This window comes from Camelus bactrianus, chromosome 11 (assembly GCF_048773025.1).
Source record: "Camelus bactrianus isolate YW-2024 breed Bactrian camel chromosome 11, ASM4877302v1, whole genome shotgun sequence".
Classification (NCBI taxonomy): domain Eukaryota; kingdom Metazoa; phylum Chordata; class Mammalia; order Artiodactyla; family Camelidae; genus Camelus; species Camelus bactrianus.
Genome location: NC_133549.1, coordinates 82,516,517 through 82,535,271, shown reverse-complemented (window position 1 = coordinate 82,535,271; position 18,755 = coordinate 82,516,517). Strand labels below are relative to the sequence as shown.

General features: G+C 42.0%; 1 long non-coding RNA gene across 1 annotated transcript in view; it reads left to right on the top strand.

The window, feature by feature from the left end:
- LOC123611874 (uncharacterized) overlaps nucleotides 1-18,755 on the top strand; it is a 175,663-nt gene that overhangs the window by 65,036 nt on the left and 91,872 nt on the right. Inside the window, exon 2 of the long non-coding RNA XR_006718963.2 lies at nucleotides 8,971-9,064. This is a non-coding gene — a long non-coding RNA (uncharacterized LOC123611874). The remainder of the gene's footprint in view (nucleotides 1-8,970; nucleotides 9,065-18,755) is intronic.

Below are 18,755 nucleotides of genomic sequence, written 5' to 3'. Positions count from 1 at the left end.
GAGTCCCCTCTGTCCACCAATCAGATCCAAGGAAGAGCTGGCTGGAGCTGGGGTTACTGCCACAGGCCTCAGTGCCAGAGATCTGGATCCTCATGCATGAAATGGACCTGCTCAAATTGTAGTGTTAAAGAAGAGGCCTGTTTCTTTAAAGTGCGGCGAGGCAGCTGTGGGTGGTGTGCTCTTTCTCTGCATCTCAAGGGGTAACTGCAAAGACAGGGCTCCTAAGGAATGTCCCCAGTCATAGTTCCCTGGATTGCACCAGTGCTCTCCCCACTGGCTTCTCTTTCTGCTCTCTCTGGGCCAGGGGGAGTGATTTCTTTTGTGCAAGCATTCTCTCTTCTCTCTGAAATGACAGCTTGGACCTTCGGCTGAATCCCCCACTGCTCAACTCCATGGCCTTCCGGGCTGCCCACAAGACTATGTGGGGCCAGTTCACATGGTAGGCACCTCAGTTTAGGTGCATTTGAAAGCCTGTTACACAATGATTCTCAGGAATTCAGTTGGTAGATTACTCTTTCCCAGAAGAGTTGACCTGAAAGACTTCCCATCATCTGGACACAAGTGAAGGCTCGGGCCTCCCAGGTCCTGAAGATCCAGTGGGAGCAGAGCCAGTCCCTCCCAAGGACTAATTCTGCCTCTCAGTATCCACATCACAGCACATATTATAGTTGTCAGATTAGATAAACTCTCCAAGATAAAGGTCCTGATATATTGGCAAGAGACTTGGATTATAGAAAACACATTTCCTCAAACTTCAAGTTTTAAGCCCTCTTTTCTCTCCAGCTTTGTGGAAGGAAGTACCTTTGGCAAAGGTTGGGTGGGCTGGCACCTGCATCTGCTCAGCCTCAGGGAGAACTGGCTGGTGCTGTAGGAACCTGCTTCTTCCAGATCTGATCTAGAAGTCTCATAATCATACATCTACAGTCAAACATAATACCCTCTGGCAGTGTGCGTTCTCTCTGCTTGGCTGTTTGGTCCCATCACAATCTTATTTTGTGATTCTCTACGACACAAGCAGGGTAGTTATCTGACAAGACTTATCACAAGGCCCAGCATGGGCTGGCAGGATCTGTCTGGAGCCAGTGGGCCACTCCTCTAGGCGATGTGGTCCCAATTGGGGGTGAGGCTGATTTCAAGGACTTGCTACAGTTTCTAAGTGAAATTTATTGTCCTAACTATTCTCATTCCTTTGACTTCTGATGTGCTTTGTTGAGCAGGAGAGAAGGGTCTGAGTGTTTCTGTGTGCCAGAAATCACCTTTATCTTTGGGCACCCCCAGAGAGAGTGCTGGCCCGTTGGTCCAGGGAGAGAAATTGCACACCTGCCAGGACTCTAAACACTCAAATCCCACCTGCCTTTCATTTTGTAAATAGCAAATCCACCCGAGATTGTGTGATGAAGAAAAAAGTGCCTCTTCCTTGCTGTTAAATAGCGTTGAGGTGCATTTACAGCTTGAAGTGTGAGAAATTCTGCACCAGCTGGGGACCAAGGCCAAATGGCTTTCTTGCTGTCAGGCTGTGTTGTGGCAGGACGAGGTGTACACTGCAGATCTCACACCTCTGACAATCTCAGCCGTATGGAATGAGGCCATTCAGGTGGATATTTAATTTCTAGACTGTATATAGTATGCAATCTTATTGCAACTATTTAAAAAGCATGCTTTTGGAGCTATTTTAAGGCATGAGAAGATGTAAAAGAAAAGTAGTATTGAGATTTGCAGATACTAACTACTATATATAAAATAGATAAACAACAAGTTCTATTGTATAGCACAGGGAACTATATTCAGTATCTTGTAATCTATAATGAAAAAAATACAAAAAAGGAATATATGTATTTATTTATATGACTGGAACATTATGGTGTACACCAGAAACTGAAACATTGTAAACTGACTATACTTCAATTAAAAAGAAAAGAAAAGTAGTATCCAAAACTTCTTATTCAGTATGATTCCAGTTTTGTGTGTATGTCCACACCAAGATGTTATGGTAGATATTTTTTAGTGACTTCATTACAGGTACTTCCCATTATTTTTTCAACTGTGTACAATGTGCATGAATTATTTTTATACTAAATAAAGACATTCCATTGAAATAGCATAAGATTACAAAAAACTTTTATTCTGGACATAGAATAATATAATGAACCCCATCCAGGGACCCATCACTCAGCTTCAAAAATTGCCAACTTTTGGCTAATTTTGTTTCACTAATGTCCTTATCTACTCCCTCCTTCCCATATGATTATTACTTAATTAATAGGCTTCATTTTTTTAGAGAAGTTTCAGGTTTACAAAGAATTAAGCAGATAGGCAGAATTCTCACATCTCCCACCCCACCGAGTTTCCTCCATTTCTTAACCTCTTGCCTTAGAGGGTACATCTGTTAAATTGATGGCTCAATATTGAGACTTTATTATTCACTAAAGTCTGTAGTTTATACTAAGGTTCACAGTTTTAAATACAGAGCATAAGCTTTTTATTCCACAATTTAGAGTGAATTATCCCCAACACCATACATGTCTGGATCAAATCTACCACTTGAAATATCTAAACTGCCTTCTAAATGTTTAGTCCAGAAACCAGTGAGATAAAAAAGCCCTCGAAACTTCCTGAAAATAATTAAGTCGAGAAAACCGCAGACCATATGAAAAAATGACTATTGCTGGAACACAAAGCAACCCAGGCGTAAGCTGTCCTTGTCCACAGTGGGGGTGGGGGCTGTGGGCGGGGCTGTGGGCGGGGAGGCGCCTGCTTCCTGCCGGCCAGCACCGGCCTGGGGAAGACAGAGCCCGCTCCATAGGGAACAGTAACTGTTAACTGAAGCGCAGTTGTTCAGGCCGCTGGAGTGGGAGGGAGGGCGTAGGACTTTTCACAAGCATGATTGGAGTCAGAACCTGCAACGAAATTAAAAAAAATAAAAAAGTAATGCTTCTGGCAACCTAATTAAACAGAGGATTTCTCAGCAGTGGAGTGGGGGTGGGGCGCATGCCTGGTCGTGACCTCAGTGCTGCCCTGTGGTTCTTTCCAGACACCTGCTAGATGCTAATTAGTCAAATCCTCCCTCGCTGGGATCCAGGTGGTGGGGGCAGAGGTCATGTCCCCTAGGACATCTGCAGCAAGTCAGGTTCAATGCCTGTCCTGCCAACCAAGCATTAGACTTTGGGATCAGTAATTGTCACAGCCAGCTGATTGAGACCCGAAATCTGTCGTGGGGGTTGTTGTGGAGAGCACGTGGACTCTTGATATTCAGCAACATCACCGACAATCCTTTACTGAGCACCCAGCAGTGGGGCCCTTGGGCTGGGCTGTGGATCCAAAGGTGACAAGACAGACCAAGCCTGAGCCTCTGACGCTGACCTTCCCCTGTGGGACCTTGAAGCCCATAGGACACTGTGGTCAGTTCCTCCTTTGTTTTATTCCCGGGGCCCAACTTGCCCTCACCCCACCCCATGTGTAACCAAAAGGACACATCCATTCATAGACACATGTAATCTGGGTTTCCTGACAGTGGAGCAGTCCTGAAAACCAAGTGGAAGTTTCCAAGTTACAAAATACTCTGCTTACCATGATGGTGCGGTCCACCTGGTCCTGAGCAGGTGGAGGTTCAGAAAGGGCCTGCTGACAGCTTCTTCCCCAAATCAGTCACTTCTCACCCACCGCCTGCTCGCCTTCCAAGAAGGAGCATCAACTCTCAACTCAAGACCACCTTGACTTTGCGAGATACTTAATCTGAAAAAAAAAATCTGCCTGTAAAAGCAGTTAGTAAACTTAAAAAAAGAAAACTAGAAGAGACTAGGCCTACATGATTAAAAAAAATGTATTTTTTGTGTTAAACAGTATATTTTGGGTTTCCATAGAAAATGGCACTTGGTAAGAGTTCCAGATACAGATTTGCTCTCCTTTCCATGTCAAGACTTATAAAACAACAACAACAACAAAATCAGATAGTAGCAGGTTTCCATAATGTATATATTCTGTCAAGTATCACAATAGTTAACTTCTGGTAACTCATGAAGGTTGGCTGTGTAACGGACCCCAATTTACAGTGTGGGACCGACCCCACGTGGGAGGCACATGACTATCATACAGTACTAGTTAGCCAGGGGCAGGATGGGTGTTTTCTCCAGCCCTTCCTCCATCGCAAGGCTGTACCCTTTACTGTGGCCACTCACTTGATTTACAGAATCCTGGAGGAAGTTCCACACATGAGAAGACCCAAGGAGCTGATCTAAGAATCCCATGCAGAGGTGGGCTGGGGTCTGAGCCCAGGACAGGGTGGGAGCGGCAGCAGCTTGGGAGCCTGGTGCCATGGGGCCTGGGTATCACCACTGCACTCACCGTCCCTGTGTGGTCGGCTTGCAGGCCATGGAGTGGTTACGTGTCTGAGCTGCAGTTGGCCCTTAAGGTCTTCCTTGGGGGACATGCACATGCACAAGTGACCTGAACATTTTTCTCTTCCAGCCCAAGCCAAAGCAAATCTGCCAGCCCAATTCAAGGCAGACACATCCTTCCTTTCTTTGTAAGTGGCCCCTGGCTCAGAAACCCAGGCCATGATTAGCCCAGCCATGTCCTGCCTGGGAACCACTCTGTGTTGACCAGAGACCTGCTCCCCTCTTCACTTCCTGACTCCGTTCTTTTCTTCCACCCTGTTCTTCCATAAACCTTCTCTTCCTAGATCCATTCAAGGGAACAGCTTTCACCAACTTCAGACCAGAATGTGGAGGACAATAGGCAGCAGCACTGGGTTTTCCTAATTCTTCCCTTGCCCTCCACCCTTACATGTGTGACCAGTCTGGTCTCCATGTAGTGGCTACAGATATTGTTTTTTTTTTTTTTTTTTAACCCTTTTCCAAAAATTGAAGTATAGTCAGTTTACAATGTTGTGTGTCAATTTCTAGGGGTACAGCATAATGTTCCAGTCATACATATACATGCATATGTTTGTTTTCATATTCTTTTTCATTATACGTTACTACAAGATACTGATTATAGTTCCCTGTACTATATAGAAGAAACTTGCTGTTTATCTCCTTTATATATATATCTGCAACTCTCAAACTCCCAATTTATCCCTCCCACCCCCTTTCCCCTCTGGTAACCATAAATTTGTTCTTTATGTCCAGAGATTCTTTTAAAGTGTAAGTTGGGCCATGCAGCTACTCTGTCTGAACACCTCCATGGGCTTTTCATCTCAGAGGGAAAAAACTTTCCTCCCAGCTCACTCCCCTCCTGGCACTGATGGCTTTGATCTGCCTTAATACACCAGGCAAGCTCCTGCCTCAGAATCTGTGCCCTCCTTCTAGGATGTTCTTCATCCAAGTGTATGCATGCTCTGTATGCCCACTGTCAGCCTGAATGAGGATGAGTTCTCTGTGTTGTTTACAAATTTGAGAATCTCGGGGGAGGCAAATAGCTCAGCAGTAGAACACATGCTTAGCATGCACGAAGTCCTGAGTTTAATCCCCAGTACCTCCATTAAAAAAATAAAACCATAAAAGGGAAAAAAAATCTGAGGATCTCAGTTTCTGGTATATTGGTAATGCGAGAAAGTTTTGACTTGAATTGGAGAAGTTGCATCTGTCTGACCTTTTGAAATCTCTTGGAGTTTGAGATTTGCAAGTATTAACATATATATACATATATACAAAGTCGATAAACAACAAGTTTCTTCTGTATAGCATAGGGAACTATATTCAGTATCTTGTAGTAGCCTATAATGAAAAAGAATATGAAAACAAATATATGTATGTATATGTACGACTGAAACATGATGCTAAACACCAGAAATTGACACATTGTAAGCTGACTATACTTCAATTTAAAAAAATCTCTTGCGACTACTTAGTGGTGATTCAACAAGGGGAAAGTACCTGATCTTTCCTCCCTTAAGTGATCGACCAAAGAGAGAAAGGGAAGCCGGAACTTTGAGGAACAAAGTCACATGTTGGAAAGGTGCCCACTCACATACTCATTCAATAAATATCTACTAAGCACTGACTGTTTGAAACAATGAGTTAGGAGGTGGGGGTATCACACAGAACCAGAGGCCTTCCCTCAAAGAGCTCATGGTCCAGTTGAGGAGACAGATGTTGGTTAAGTGCCTATATAAATAATTATAAAATCATAACTGTGATAAGTGCAGGGAAGGTGAGATGGACAGTTCTAGAAGTGTCTGTTAGGGACGTCAGGGAAGACTTTCCGAGGAAAGGGATATTTGACGTGGGAAATGACAGATGAATTGAGAGGCATCAGAGAGGGCTGTAAGATTTCCAGCTTTCACTGCTTGATGGATTGTAGTAAAATCCAGTGACACAGAAAACACCAGAAGATGGGAAGACTAGGTGTGGGTAAGGTGGGAAAAATAGTAAGTTCTGTTTGGGACTTTAGTTTGAGGTATATTTGGGACATTTAAGAGCCAATGTCATGTGGCCAATTGGATATTACTAGGTATATAAAAGAGATTATACAGGCAAAATGTGGAAATTCTGAGTTAAGTAGCCTGGTACCGTCGTGCGGTAAAAGGTCTTGGGCGCACACAGTTCATCTGAGGAAAGGGTGAGGATGGAGAAGAAGAGGGGCCTCGGGGCAACCTTGAGGGGCTCCAACATTCCAAGTTTAAGTAGAAGAGGGTGAACTTGCCAAGAAAGGCAGAGAAGTTTCCAGATCATCAGGACAAAAGGCAGAAGCATGTGGTATGAGTGAAGTCAAGGGGGAATTCTTTGTATTACTGTTGCAACACTTTTCTAAGTCTGAAATTATTTCAAAATATACAGTGAAAAATCATTTTGTTAGGGCTTATTAGGATGGGAGAGGGGCCACACTCTATCTTGGATAACTGGGACCTTCCTTAATGGGGATCGGATCTTTCTACATCTTCTTCAAAAAGCCAGTTTAACTCTGAAGTCTATATGCTCTTTTTCAAGTACCTACAGATTATCACTGCATCTAAACTGCTAACATTCTAGAAAGTACTGTTCAAAAAATTCAGATCATCTAATTTTTTAACCCTTTATGTTTAAAGAAATGTTACTGGCTTGTTAGGTGTACACTAAATTTTAATGTACTCTCACTTGTTCAGTTAAACAAACAAAATGCATTTAATTGAGAACACTGAACAAATCACTATCAGTTTGTGCTAGTCAGGATAGGCTGAGTTTTACGTAACAAAACAACTCCCAATCCTAGTGGCTTAAAGGAGCAAAGGTTTCTTTATTGCCCAAGTGCCTTTATTGCCTAGTGCAGGTTGTCAGAGAGCTCTGCTCACAGTGACCATTCTTAACTCTGCTCCTTCTTGACCCTTAGCCCCAGGGTCCCCGCAGCAGGGAAGAGAGGTCTTTGTGTCAAGTAGTGCAGCTCAGTCCTTTGGCCTGAATGCTACATATGTCACTTCCCCTTGGACTTCCTTAGCTGCAAGCAGGCATGTAGATGTGCCCAGTTTCAAGGGAATTCAAAAATATCCTTCCTGTGTACCTGAAGTAGAATAAAAGGTAGTAACTTGTGCCATGCAATTTCAGGTTCCACCATAGAAATGATAAAAATCATGACATTGTGGTAGAAACAGCCAATTGCTTGCTCAGTATCTGTATTCCTCTACTTCCTTACTAGTAGAACCTGGTATGTCAATGCTCACTGAAAGGCACTGAGCTCTTACAGATGTGTGTGTGATAGCTGTGCGTGGTCATACACCCCAGTTCTGGCTGGTTAGATAGACACAGGTGGGGCTTAGAGCAAAAGGAAAAAACCTTTTTATTGATGATCAGACAAGGCTGGCTTGTGCCTTTGGCCCCCTGCCCTTCACCATCCATCATCCACTGTCCTTCTTCCACCTTGGAGTATGGTCACAGTGCCTGTGAGTGCAGCAGCCACCTGTAGCTGGTACAGAAGCCTCACATTAAGATCAATGGGTCAGGTCTACAGATGGGGCCTGGATCCTTGTGATTCTGTGAGCCTCCATACCAGCTGTGGGCTGCTTCCCCCACATCATTTGTTATCGCAGACAAATAAGCCAACACTGTTGAGTTTCTGTTACTTACAGACAAACGCAATCTTAAATGATGCAAATAAAATACTTTATTACTTTCTACCATAAATAATGACTCATTCATATCATATCATGATTCAAGTTAGTGATTCAAATATTGTCATAAATACAGCAGTAGTATGTTCCTCTGCCACCTAATCAAGTCACTCTAGTTACTGATATAAATTATTCTTTTTTTAAAATTAAAAAAATTAAAAAATTGAACTATAGTCAGTTTACAATGTTGTGTTAATTTGTGGTGTACAGCATAGTGATTCAGTAATACATATCTATATTCCTTTTCATATTTTTTTCATTATAGGTTATTTATTACAAGGTATTGAATATAGTTGCCTGTGCTATACAGTAGGACCTTGCTGTTTGTCTATTACTTATTTTTATTTATTATTGAAGTCTAGTTGATTTACAACATTGTGTTAGTTTCAGGTGTACAGCAAACTGATTCAGTTGTACATATATACATATTCTTTTCCAATATAATGGAAAAGTGCTTTTGGAACCCTGTTTCATTCCGTATATATTTCCTAGTACTTTCTTACATATTCTCTCTTACAACCCTTCACCAATAGTCCATGTGTATTAGGCCCTAGTGCATGCCAGGCATGCGCTCTACCACTTGAGCTGTACCCTACCCCCTAAATTTTTTAAAAAAGTAAAGAATACAACGTTAAAAACATAAAATGATACCACACTGAAAAAAATTAGTGAACTCAGATAGCATTTTGGAAATCACTAGAGAAACTGCCCACTATTTGAGAATAATACATAACTTTGGTTGGAACATAAAATTAAACTCAGTAAATTTCTTACTCAAAAGCATATGCACACGAATACCTGTTTCATCTAAATTATGTGAGAATTTATTTTAATGCATTTGCTTTACTTAAAAGAATTACACTAATCTTTCTGTCATGTTTGCCTCATAGGTGGAAAACTCTTAACAGGAGGAGTTCCAGATGCAAAAGCCCCACAGCAAATCTGCAGGGAGATACCATGGAATGCCTGGAGGGTCTCTAGCAGGTACCTTCATTTAGGCAGCTCTGTCTGGATCAGTGTACCTTCCCTTTGCAATTCATGACTCAGCATCAAACTGCTTTGATAACTTGATCTAACTTCAGGAAGAAGCACTCTATTTTGCATTATCTCCATTTAGCCACTGAGATGGCTCTGAAAATTGCTTTTTAAGTGGTCAGATGTGGCTAGCAGGTAGTTTCAGATCAGCAGTGCAGTAAAGGGAGCCTAGAAGGATCATAGTTGCTGGTAGTTTGGGTGTTCTTTCTAGAGGCCCCAAACCTAGGGATGGGCTGATGGTCAGGGATACCATTTCTTCTTGGTCCACTATTGTACTATTTATACACCCCACATTTCTGCTACGTTGGGTTATTCTTTGAACATATCCTATTTTACTTCCATACAAATGTTTCCCCTCAGTCGACCATCTCACTGCTGAGTGGCACAGTTCTAAACCCACCTCCCCCAAGAGCTTTTCCTGATCTCATCAGTCATCCTCTGTAGATGCCCAGAATTTTTTGTCCACATCCCAGTGGGCTTTGTATCTTGTGCTTGCTTTCTTATTGGACTGATATGCTCTTAGAAGGAAGACATTATCCTTATCCATCTCTGATGCCCCCGACCCCAGGTTTGGCACAGTGTATGGACCTTGAAGGAACTTCATGGTTTGAGATCTCTGGAGTGGTCTGTGGCCATTGTAAAATTCAAAGTGGAGAGAACCTTGGTTAAAAGAAGAAATGGAGAAGGAGTAACTTCTAATTTTCTTTGCCAAAGGTCAGGGCATTGCTTCTTCTCTGAATTGTTCTAACTTGCTGAGATGGAAACTTCCCTTAATTTGGGACAGATAAGAGTAATTTTTGGCAGATAAGAGCCCGGAGAAGCTGTCATTGCCCACTGGCTTGGCAGGGAAACTGCTACAAAATGATTATGCAAGGTAAGCTTTTTTGTCTATTATGAATTATTTTTAAAAATCTAGAATTATCTGATTTAAATATAATAGATCAAGATTTCCTTCTGGCACTACTGAAACCCAGAGTATACAAAGGGAGCCTCAGGTGTCCCAGACAGCCCAGCATTTGGTAGACATAATTCACCATCTCTTTGGATTTCTTTGTCATTAGTTGATTACTTGATGGAAATATTAGAGAGAATGAAGCTGTGCACTGGTGTGAAGACCTTGTAAAAGAGTCAAAAAGCAAACTTACATGTCAGGTCTCATAAACTCTCTTGTGGGGGTTTTTACCTTAAAAAAAGGGCAAAATTGATAAAGCTAATTTCTGGCAAACCAAAGAGGCTGCAGTAAATTCCTGAAAGGCACAATCTCACCTCTCTGGCCCTATACACCTCCTCTCCCCTCACCTGGCTCCTCAGGGGGAGTGTAGGAGGCTGATCAGAGAAACAAGGAGAGGCACGTCTCACCACAGCCCTCTTCTCTGCTCCTAGATGCTCGTTACAAAACTGGGCAGGGAAACCCATCCTGATCGCCTCTTCTGTTTGCGGGCGCCCAGTCCTGACTTCCGGGAGTCACACACACTTGTTTCCAGGCGGTGTCCAGGTCTATCCTGTCCACTAGCGGAGCACAGGTGTTGTGCACGTAGTCTGGAAGTCCCAGACCAACCCACAGAGGCCTGATGAGAGCCAGGCTGGGCTGGGGTGAAAGGAAGGGTCTGGGAATGACCAGAATGTTGACTGTCTCAGAGTGGGGAGGGAGAGTGCCTCGGATGACTGCAAGGCTCAGCAGGCTGCAGAAAGGATCAAGGCCAAGACCTCACAAGCATGGCCCTGTGCCCTTCCCTCCCACCCAAAGCCAGCCTCACGGATGTTCAAAGGCGCTTTAAAATATTACAAGATGCTACACTTTTTATTGTTCAACCCCCGATGTCCTCCTGAAATGACATCCTTGCATTAGTAGAGGGCTGGGTGTTTCACAGCAGAGCTTTGCATTCCTGAGACAGGCTTGGTGTTTGCTCTGATGTTGGGGAAGTCTCAGGTGTCTTCATCCTACAGCTCAAGGAAGGCCAAGCACAGACTGGGGTGAAGAGCCTAGACTGTGCTAGGGGCTCTTGAGTTTTTGGATGCAGACCTGTAGAGTGGGGAGACTTAAGAGCAAAATGAAGTCCTTGGGAGATGCTGGTGTCACTCCTCTTCTGCTTCAGGGCACACTCGGCCCCCGGTGCACCACCATCATGGCCCATCTCACCTCTCAGGAGAAGGGCGCGCACCCTCTGCTGTCTGGCTGATTTTCTTTCCTCACACCATTTACTCTCCACTGTTACCTCCTCCCTCTCAACACACACAATGTTGGGCACCGACTCCCTCCTGTATTCTGGAGACACTTATTTTGGGAGTAAAAAGGAGAGGGAATGACTATGGATGAGATGTGGGGTAGAAAGGTCCAGAAAATGAAGATACCTTTGAGGTCAGAAAGGGGGCCTCCTCTTCACAGGTAAGGACTCTGGCTTGCTTGTGCTTTGCCTAAGGTCACAGTCATTTAGGAGCAGGTATCCTGTTGCTTTCCAGCCTTTCTGCATAGGATAGGGTGAACAGGTGTAAACAGGTTTCACCAGGCCGTGTTCAGCTGTGTGCTGTTGGCATTGCAAAGGGTATTACGTTTAGGAATAGGGCTGCTTTATGCTCTGGTGGGGAAGGAGGAGGGCTGAACTGGGAATGAGAAGACCCTTATTCTAGGCCCAGTGCTCTTTGTTTGACCTTGGATGGGCCACTTAATATTCAAGAGCTGTGGCTTATGCATTGTGACTGCCGGTCACAATAGCTAACTTCTGTCTTCATTCCCACTAATGGCAAACAGAAGAGTCTAAGACACTGAACTGTATCTGCGCCTGTTTCCAACAAACTCATGTTCAGCTTTCATCCCTCTCTGCCCTTAAAAAAAAAAAGCTGTGTCAATTTTATTAATCCTTTTCTTTTTTCAAAAACCACTTTAAAAAAATTTAACGCCTTTATTGTGGTATGATTCCTGTACAATAATCTATACATATTTCAGATGTACAATCTGATGGATTTTGATAAATGTATACACCCATAAAATCACCACCACAATCAAGATAGGTAACATTTCCATCACTTCCCAAAAGTTGCAAATTTCAAATTCCCAATTTATCCCTTCCTACCCCCTTTGCCCACCAGAACCATAAGTTTTCTCTCTATGTCTCTGAGTCTGTTTCTGTTTTATAGATAAATTCATTTGTGTCCTTTTTGAAAAATTCCACATATGAGTAATGTGGTATTTTTCTTTCTCCTTCTGGCTTATTTTACTTAGGATGACAATCTCCAGGTTTATCCATGTTGCTGCAAATGGCATCATTTTATTCTTTTTTTATGGCTGAGTAGTATTCCATTGTATAAATATACCACAAATTCTTTATCCAACCATCTGTTGATGGATATTTGGGTTGTTTAAAAAAAAAGTTAACATAAAACCAAAACAATAAAAGAAGACTGAATTTAGTAACAAAGTTGGAGTTACTAGTAATGGCAGCAATGGGAGAAGAGATTCAGTTGATCTTCTGTGGTTGTTGGTTGTTTGCTAGTCTCATGGTGATGGAAGCTGCATATTTTTTTGAAGGAACCAAGAAGCTGCTGGATTTTTTGTTTTCCCAGCAGCAACCTATCACAAACCAAGAATCTGGGGATCTTCAAACCATCCCAAGATCCTAGTGGAACATCTTTTGAAGGATATTTAGTGTTCAGTCATAAGTGTGGCAAAAACTGACAAGCAGGAAGTTTATCTACTTAGTGAGACTAGTATGTTTGTCTCCAAGAGATGTATCAATTTGAAGACATGTGGTACCACCTTTGCTGGAAGCACTGGTTTCTCTATTGAAGTTTGCTAGGAATTACAGTGGATTTGACTCGATCCAAAGCTTCTTTAATTCTCCTCAGAATTTCATATACATGTACCACATCTTCTTTATCCAGTCACCTGTTGATGCACAGCTAGTTTGCTTCCATGTCTTGGCTATTGTAAATAGTGCTGCTATGAACATAAGGGTATTTGTATCTTTTCAAATTAGAATTTCCTCCAAATATTTGCTGAGGGGTGGGATTGCTGGATCATATAGCAACTCTACTTTTAATTTTTAAGGAATCTCTATACTGTCCTCCTTAGTGGCTGCACCAATTTTTATTCCTAACAACAGTGTAGGAGGGTTACTTTTTCTCCACACCCTCTCCAGCATTTATTATTTGTAGACTTTTGAGTGATGGCCATTCTGACTGGTGTGAGGTGATATCTCACTGTAGTTTAGATTTGCATTTCTCTAATAATTAGCAATATTGAGCATATTTTCATGTGTCTGTTGACCATCTGTATGTCTTCTTTGGAGAAATGTCTATTTAGATTTTCTGCCCATTTTTTTGGTTGGATTGTTTGTTTTGATGTTAAGTTGTGTGAGCTGTTTGTATATTTTGGAAATTAATCCCTTGTTGGTTGTATCACTTGCAAATATTTTCCCATTCTGTAGGTTGTCTTTTCATTTTGTTGATAGTTTCTTTTGTTGTGCAAAAGCCTTTAAGTTTAATTAGGTCCCATTTGTTTATTTTTATTTTGTTTCCATTACTCTAGGAGCTGGTTTGACTCGATATATTTGAAAAAAATATTGCTGTAATTTTTGTCAAAGCATGTTATGCCTATGTTTTCATCTAGGAATTTTTATAGTATCTGTTCTTACATTTAGGTCTTTAATCCATTTTGAATTTATTTTTGTATATAGTGTTAGAGAATGTTCTAATTCCATTCTTTTCCAGGTAGCTGTCCAGTTTTCCCAGTAGCACTTATTGAAGAGACTGTTTCTTCTCCATTGTATATTCTTGCCACCTTTGTCATAGATTAATTGAACCTAAGTACGTGGGTTTATTTCTGGACTTTCTATCCTGCTCCATTGATCTATGTGTCTATTTTTGTGCCAGTACCATACAGTTTTGATTACTATAGCTTTGTAGTATAGTCTGAAGCCAAGAAACCTGATTCCTCCAGCTCTGTTCTTCTTTCTTGATTTGGGGTCTTTTGTGTTTCCATACAAATTTAAAATTTTTCTGTTCCATTTCTGTGAAAAGTGCCATTATGTTGATCATGTGCTAGAGATTGCATTGTATCTGAAGATTGCCTTGGGTAGTGTGGACATTTTAACAAAATTGATTCTTCCAATCCAAGAACATGGGATATCTTTTCACCTGTTTGTGCCATCTTCAATTTCTTTCATCAGTGTCCTATAGTTTTTGGAGTACAGGTCCCTTGCCTTCTTAGGAAGGATTATCCTAGGTGTTTTATTCTTTTTGATGCAAAGGTAAATGGGATTGTTTCCTTAATTTCTCTTTCTGATATTTCATTGTTAGTGTATAGAAATGCAGAAATAGATTTTTCTATATTAATTTTGTAACCTGCAACTTTACTGAATTCATTGATGAGCTCTGGTGGTTTCCTGGCAGTGTCCTTAGGAATTTCTATGTATAATATCATGTCATCTGCAAACAGTGACAGTTTTAGTATTTCTTTTCAAATTTGGATTCCTTTTATTTCTTTTTCTTCTCTGATTGCTGTGGCCTTAACTCACTCTCTCCATTTTTAAAATCTACACATGCATGATTTCTTGGGGAATCAGTGCGAGAGAGGATTGTGTCCAGTGCCTGCTCAGTCCCCTGCTGCTGGCCTTGTGTTCCTGCAGCACACCTGCTGACAACACCCTAGCTCACCCTTCAGGGAACTAGAGGAGGCCACAGCACCAGGGCCCAGGAGAAGGGGCTGGCTCCAGCCTGCCTTTCCCATGTAACCCATTCACCCACTACCCTGCACACTCACCAAAGGGCTTCATTGTAATTGAAGACTGCCTTGATCTCTCAGTACTTTCTTTTTCATTTCCCTGGGCCTTAACTAATTCTGTGAGGGCCTGGAGAAGTGAGGAAGCAGCAGAGGAAAGTTTGAAGCTAGCAGAGGTTGGTTCATGACGTTTAAAGAAGGAAGGCATTTCAATAACATTAAAGTGCAAGGTGAAGCAGCAAAATGCTGTTGTAGAAGCTGCAGCAAATTATCCAGAAGATTTAGCTAATATCATTAATGAAGGTGGCTACGCTAAAGCTCAGATTTTCAATGCAGACAAAATAGCCTTATATCGGAAGAAGATGCCATCCAGGACTTTCTTAGGAGAAGTCAATGCCTGGCTTCAGAGCTTCAAAGGACAGGCTGACTCTTCTGTTAGGAGCTAATGCAGCTGTTGACTTTAAGTTGAATTCAGTGGTTGTTTACCTTTCTGAAAGTCATAAGACCCTTAAGAATTATGTTAAATCTGCTTTGCCTGTGCTCTATAAATGGAACAACAAACCCTGAATGACAGCACATCTCTTTACAACATGGTTTGCATGGTTTTAAGCCCACTATTGAGACCTACAGCTCAGAAAAAAAAAAAAAAAAAAGATTCCTTTCAAAATATTATGGCTCATTGACAATGCACCTGGTCACCCAGGAGCTCTGATGGAGATGCATAATGAGATGAATATTGTTTTCATGCCTGCTAATACAATATCCATTCTGCAACCCATGGATCAAGGAGTCATTTTGATTTTCAAGTCTTATTATTTAAGACATACATTTCACAAGGCTATAGCTGCCATGGATAGTGATTCCTCTGATGGATCTGGGCAAAGTAAATTGAAAATCTCTGGAAAAAATCCACCATTCTACATGCCACTAAGAACATTTGTGATTTGTGGGAAGAGGTCAAAATGTCAACATGAACAAAAGTTTGGAAGAAGTTGTTTCCAACACTCATGGATGACTTTGAGTGGTCAAGACTTTGGTGGAGGAAGTAACTGCAGATGTGGTGGAAATAGCAAGAGAACTAGAATTAGAAGTGGAGCCTGAAGATGTGATTGAAATACTGCAATCTCATGATAAGACTGTAACAGATGAGGAGTTGCTTTTTATAGATGAGCAAAGAAAGTGGCTTCTTGAGATGGAATCTACTCCTGGTGAAGATGCCCTGAAGATTGTAGAAATGCCAACAAAGGATTTAGAACATTACATAAACTTGGTAAAATAGTGGCAGGGTTTGAGGGGATTGACTTCAATTTTGAAAGCAGTTCTACTGTGGGTACATGCTACCAAACAGCTACAGAGAAATCATCTGTGAAAGGAAGAGTCAAATAATATGCAAACTTCATTGCTGTCTTATTTCAGCTTATCACAGTCACCCCAGCCTTCAGCAACCACCACCCCAATCAGTCAGTATCTATCAACATCTCAGTAAGACCCTCCACTAGCAAAAAGATTACATCTCACTGAAGGATCAGGTGGTCAGCATTTTTTGGCAATAAATTATTTTAAAATTAAGGTATGTGCATTTTTTAGACATGCTGTTGTACACTTAATAGACTACAGTATAGGGTAAACATAACTTTTATATGCCCTGAGAAACCAAAAAGTTTGTGTGACTTGCTTTATTGTGATATTTGCTCCATTGTGTGGTCTGGAACGGAAGCTGTGAAATCTCCAGGTAGGCCTGTATTGATTTTTACTACTCTGTAATAGCACCTAGTGTAATATTCCGCACATTATTTCTGACTAGTGGATTTATCTTTACCTTATTTTTGGTGAAGATGATTGCCCCATGAGAACATCTGTTTAGGTTTAGGTATTTTATACACTATTTGATATATATTTTATGTAACATATGTCAGTAATGAAGTCCAATATAAAAATGAACATCCATGAACTTACCACACAACTTGAAAGGCTGTCTTTGTGTTCTTCCCAGGTCTCATCCTTTCCTTCTATGAAATCCTAAATTTAGTCCATATTATATACCCATAATTATCTCATATATGTCTATATCTTCAAACCATGTAGTGTTGAGATTCTTCAGATACCAGCCTTATTTGGGGCATGTGATACAGTGGTTGCAAATAGCGGTTTTGGAATCAGACTGATTGTGTTGAAATCTCAGATGAGCCATCTGCTAACTATGCAGCCTTGAATGCATTGCTTACCCTCGCTGAACTTCTACAAACAGGAGTAATTCTTCCCACTTCATCTCCCTCCTAGGGTTGCCCTGAAGATTTAATGGAATAAGAAATCTTAAGGACCTTGTGCTTTCCTGGTCCATGAGTGACCCTCCCAGATGTTACCTCCTTCCCCCTTCTGACCCATATTCCCTGGGAACTCCTGTGAAGCACACTTAGCCCTTCACCCTTCACCACTGGCACCTACTCCAAGGCACCAGCCTTAAAACAACAGAGAACGAGAAACCCATGGAATGACTGGAGCCCCAGACTGTATTCATAGCCCTTAATCTGTCCACACAAGGAAGACAAATGAGGTAGACAGTGGATAGTGGTGCCATTACTAGATCATTAATTAGCAACTTGCTTGGCTTTGGCAGGAAATCGTTCATCATTTTCAGATGAGTAGAGAGCTGCAGAACCTGCTATCTGTCTTCCCTCTGTGCACTTGTGTAACAGATGCTACGGTCCTCGCCAGAACTTTCCCTCCCACGGTGCTTTACTGAGATAAGTGACCAGGTCACTGTGACCTTGTGATCTGTTGAATGCAAAGCCCTGAACTCGGAAGGGGTCCAGGGCCAGAGGCTTCCAAGGCTGGAGAGCTATGGCAGAAAACCAAAAAGATAAATGAAGACTTCTGGAACAAGATGAGAAGATGAATAAACTGTTTGCTTTGAGAATGGAATTGATGTTCCAGAAAAATCAACTTTGGCTGCCAAAGTAACCCTTTTGGAGTTCACAAAGAACCTCACTAGGGCTCACACGTGCAAGCTCGTGCTCAGGGCTTGCATATGAGGATTCACAGTAATTGAGTGCTGCAGGGTTACTGAGCTCCTTGCACAAAGAAGGAACCAGAGGCCCAGAAGGCAATAGTCAGTGTCCAAATTAAAATATCTAGTAAGAGGCTGATTTGGATTCCAAACCACTCTCTGTCTGATTCTAAAACTCAGGCTTTCTGTATGACGCCAAGTTGTGCTCCTCAGCAGGGTGAACAGTCGCCATGAGCAGGACAGCCACTGGACAGTAATGTCTTAACCATTGATTGCCCACTGCCTTTAAATACCCACAGGTTCTTTATGCTGAACAGATGATGCATGACGCTTCTTTGGCCTTTTTACACGTATCTCATCTTTAGAAGCCTATTCTCTCGGGTTGCAATGATTTCAGATTTGCTAAGGTTTAGGGGCAATGACACATTTGTTGTTAGAAGTGAAAGGGAAGCTTGCTTTTTTCCCTGTGTGGAGAAGGCAGAGAGACTGTCTCAACCAATTCAACAAGGCAGGAGACTTGCAGGGAAAGGACGTGGCTGAAAGTTCTAAAAGCAAAGGGAAGGAGACTTATCAGAAAGAAGCAGAGGAAGGTGTCTACGTGGAATCTCCAGTCTAAGGTGATAGGTGAAGGCCATGAGATGTCAAGGAAATGAGCAGAAAACATTGCTTTGAGTCCTCAGGTCTTGGTAGAGTTAGAGACGACTCCACAACATGGAGCTGGGTAGTCATAACTGGGTTTCTGTCCTTCCAAGAGCAGCCTCTGCAAATGGTGGCACCTGGCCCTAGCTGAGGGGAGGCAGCATGGTGACAGAGGCTACAGCTGAGTTATTTCCCCCAAAAGAGACCTAGAGTTGGAGGTGGCTGTTGGTTTTGCCAATCCATTGTGCTTAGGTTGAGGGTCACATGAAGAACATCTA